Source organism: Triticum dicoccoides, chromosome 6A (genome assembly GCF_002162155.2).
Source record: "Triticum dicoccoides isolate Atlit2015 ecotype Zavitan chromosome 6A, WEW_v2.0, whole genome shotgun sequence".
NCBI classification, from domain to species: Eukaryota; Viridiplantae; Streptophyta; class Magnoliopsida; order Poales; family Poaceae; genus Triticum; species Triticum dicoccoides.
The window spans coordinates 24253925-24258210 of record NC_041390.1 but is presented as its reverse complement, the minus strand read 5'-3'; the positions used below and the strand labels follow the sequence as shown (position 1 = coordinate 24258210).

The following is a 4286-nucleotide window of genomic DNA, read 5'->3' as shown; positions in this document are numbered from 1 at the left end:
ATTCTTGGCTGCCATGTGTGGGCCTTCCCTCAAATCTACCTAGGATTGCTGCTTTCGCCTATTCGATTATTGCCGGACACCTTTCTACCAATCCTAGAAAAATGTTGCACATATCTGTTGGGTGGAAGGCTAAACTGCTGTCCAAAGAGGACATGCTAATCCTATTATCTGTCGTCCTCAGCTCTCTAGCCACCTACTTCATGTCTGTATTTAGGATCCCCAAAAGAGTGCTAAAAAATAGATGGCTTTTGCGGTGTTGTAGAGGAAACATGTACTGGTCTTCAGTGTCTAATTGTTAGGAACAACATTTGTAAACCGAAAAAGTTTGGTGGTTTGGGTTTTAAAAACTTGCACTCAATTGCCTACTTATTAAGTTTGAAATGAATTTTTCATTTGCAAACACAGGAAATGTTATTGGATTATCCCTTGATTATTGAAAGTCATTCCAACGTTCCTGCTTGGGAGGTGCCACCCTGATAACTGTTTTCTTTCTCAGACTTTTTAGGAAACGATAAGTTTGGCTATCGCACATAACCCAACCAAGAGAAATTCCCAGGATCAAATGACAATCCGTCGAAATGAACAAATTGCCATGATGCAATCAACACCTGCTTGGGAGAGTCTTGAGTATATACACGAGCACTGGCTAACCTATCTCTAAAATGTAGATGAAGGTAGTCCATATCCAAGCCTAACATCATCACAAAAACAGAAACACAATTGTGCGCATGAACAAGCTGGGGAAACTAACTAACTTAAAAAGGAACAAAAAGTGATGTCTCTGCACTTTTGCCTCATCAATTCTTGAAACAAAGCTCCAATTGTCTTCTCGGCTAGCGTCCAACTAATATGAGCTCGATCAGCTCCCTGAGAGGAGCTAGCTCTGCCCTATCGATTAACTGAAATTCCTGCCAAACAAATAAGGCCAACAATAAGTAATTGTAATGATTGGACCCTATGAGGCACTCGATTACAGAAAAATTTGTTTGAGACCCGAGAGATGTAAAGTGGTATGCTGCTGAAATAATAATAATACTAATCATGAGCAGGCAATCTAAATTGACAAATTCTAGTCGATAGAGCAATCAGCAAACCATTATAACTAGTTGCTAATGTTTGTGGTGTGCTTCTTAAGAATAGGCAGGATGCCTTTGTGTGCATAATGATTGATCACAGCTTCTTAAGCATATGGCACAAGACAGTAATTATTCCAGCAATTGTTGACGAATGCAACTTTGTGTCATGAAGTTGTGGAGGGCGGTTAGTTACCCATGTGAAGAGCATGAAGTGCTTGAAGCAGGTGTTGAGATGTGCTTCTTCCTGGAGCTTGAGAATCATCTGGAAATGCGAGTGGTATATGTGCGCATACACCCTGAACAGCCGCTTGAAGATCGTCTTGATGACGTCCCGGAAGTTTGGAGGGAAGGGAGCTCCTGTTGGCATGCACCACCGTTTTTTCAGCAGAGTACATGATTAGACTGGAACTCTGAATCATTTTTAGCACTCTCATTAGTACACTAAAAATGATAATCAGTTATACCAAGCTTTTGAGGGAAGATGGATTCTTCGTCAAGCTGGGCTTCGATCCAATCCATCAGGTACTCGACATACTTCGCTGCGGACACTTCAATAGGCCTCTTGATCTTGACTCCATCGGCCCACCTGTACTCATACCTGTTTGAAGACGATTTTTTCTCTCATTATAAGCTCAAAGTGTGACACAGCATATATAATACTCCCTCCGTTCCTAAATATTTGTCTTTTTAGAGATTTCAAATGGACATATAGACATATTTTAGAGTGTATATTCACTCATTTTGCTCTGTGTGTAGTCATTTGTTGAAATCTCTAAAAAAACAAATATTTAGAAACGGAGGGAGTATAACATATGTTAAATGCATCTGCAGGTGCCAAGATTTGAAGGAATGTACTTTGGACCGGCTGACATGGTGGGGCAAGTAGCTGGCGTGCAGAACTCCATGAGGGTGCCGTACAGGATGTTCACTTGGTTGAAAAAGTCGACAGCTGGAGATGGAGGTCATCAGAAATTAGTACTACAAGTTAAGACACCTACTTTAAGGGTGAATTTTATTGGCTCAAAATAAAGCATCAAGAGGATACAAATACAATTAAGACACCTCTAGGTGTACAAAGATTCAGCTCATCGACAACTGTTTCATCATTAGAAAGAAAAAGGTGTCAAGAATGAACTCACTGTTGACAGCGAGCCACTCGTTGAGGTCCTCTCCGACTGGCAGGCGGACCACCTCTCGCAGGTTACCGCTGCCGAGGGTGGCGTCGATGTGCCTCTTCAGCTTCATGCCCTGTGTAGTACAGTCCAAATATTTATGGTGATCAACTTGGTAACTGAACTTTGCTTTCCGAATTGAGCATGTGGATGATAGTCAGTTGTTGGAGAGGTAGAGCTACATATGATCTAAGAGAGAGATTCAAAAGCCTTTTGATGAATTTCGACAAAACTTGACCAACATTTATCGAGCCCCAGCCGTCCGATACAGGCGCTTAAAGGCCGTCAGATCTGCCCCCAGTGCTTCGTCCCTTCTCGCGAGTCATTTTCCTCTGAAAAACTGAACGCCCCCTAGCGCCGCCGACACCCTTCCCCGAGCTTGAAGCAGCACCGCACCGCCCTCGTCGCCGGTCGGCGCCCTCGCCGTCCGTCCTCGTTGCCAGTCGGCACTCTCGCCGGCCGTCCTCGCCGCCGGTCGCTGCCCTTGTCCCTTGCTCTACCCATGCAACAGCTGCTCTGGGTTGCAGCTCCGCCCGACGACGGATGTAGCTCGGTGGCCATGCAGCACTGCCATGTCGTCAGTCTGCAACTCCCCGGTGTCGCCATTCCCACCGCCGTCGGCATGCTGTATCGGTTGAAGCTTTTTCCCATGTCGCTTGAAGCTTTTTTCAAGATGGTTAAAGCTATTTTCACGATTTGAAGTTTTTTTCCCGTGGCCATTGAAGCTTTTTTCATGGTTGAAGCTTCTTCACACATCGGTTGAAGCTTTTCGCTCTATGGTTGAAGCTTTTTCAACACGGCGATGTTAGAATTATTGTATAGGGATAGAAGAGGTGTTTAACTTGTATCCAACTCTATCTCATCTTCTCTTTATCCCTTGTAACGACCTTTTCCTGGTCAATCTCCCCCCAACCGATCTCCCTCTCCCTCGATCGGTTTTCTCTCTGTAAACATATGCACCAAGGCATTGCCTCAATATATACACGTGGCCCGAGACAAAGGGTTCTACGCTTCCCAAACTACTTTACATGGTAACAGAGCCTCTTCCTCATCAGATCGAAAGAGATCGCATCTAGCTACCTTCGCGACCGAGCCATGTCTACCACCTCCGCCTCCACGTCGCCCAGCACCATGGGCGCGATCACCACCACCTCCTCCACCTCCACCTTTGCTTCCTCATCCACAGCCACAAACTCCTTCCTCGGATCGCCGCCCCAGGAGAAGCTGACCAGGGGGAACTTCCTCCTTTGGAAAGCCATCGTGCTTCCCCAGATCAAGGGTGCCCAGATGGAGCATCACCTCGACGCAACAAGCCCACCGCCGCCGGCCACCCTCACCATCACCAAGGATGGCAAGGACGAGCAAGTCGTCAACTTCGCCCGCACTCTCTGGTATGCCCAACAGCAACAACTCCAAGGGTTCTTGATGGGTTCTTTTTCCCGCGAGATTCTCTCTCAGGTGGCCACGCTCCAGACGCCGGCCGCGATATGGCGCGCCATCAACGACATGTTTGCTGCCCAGAGCCAAGCACAGGCGATCAACACCCGCATCGAGCTCACCAACCTTAAAAAAGGTAATATGTCTATGGCAGAGTACCTCGGCAAGATCAAGACGCTCACAGATGAAGTCGCGTGCACGGCCTCGGAGCTCTCCGACCTGGAGATCGTCTCCAAGATCCTTGCTGGCCTTGACATGGAATATAACCCTGTCGTCTCTCCTCTTGCTGCATGCGTGGAACCAATCACGGTCCCGGAGTTGCACAGTCAGCTCCTCAGTTTTGATGCCCGCCTCACCCTCCTCCACGGCGGTGATCTCCGGCAATCATCTGCATACTCCGCTGCACGAGGTCGCGGCCGTGGCCGTGGTCACCAGGGCGGCAACTGTGCCGGTGGTCGCGGCCGTGGCTCCTCTTCGGGCGATGGCGCCCGCTCTGGTGGCACCTACGGCCACAACACCGAGGGCGGCGGCTACGGCAACAACCATGGGGGTGGCGGCTTCAACTCCAACACTGGCCGCCGCCCCTCCTCCTCCCGTAGCC

At 48.2% G+C, this 4286-nt stretch overlaps 1 pseudogene; it reads right to left on the bottom strand.

Annotated features, from left to right (window-relative positions):
• Positions 1-768: 768 nt before the first annotated feature.
• Positions 769-3507, bottom strand: LOC119315534 (annotated as a pseudogene).
• Positions 3508-4286: the final 779 nt, after the last annotated feature.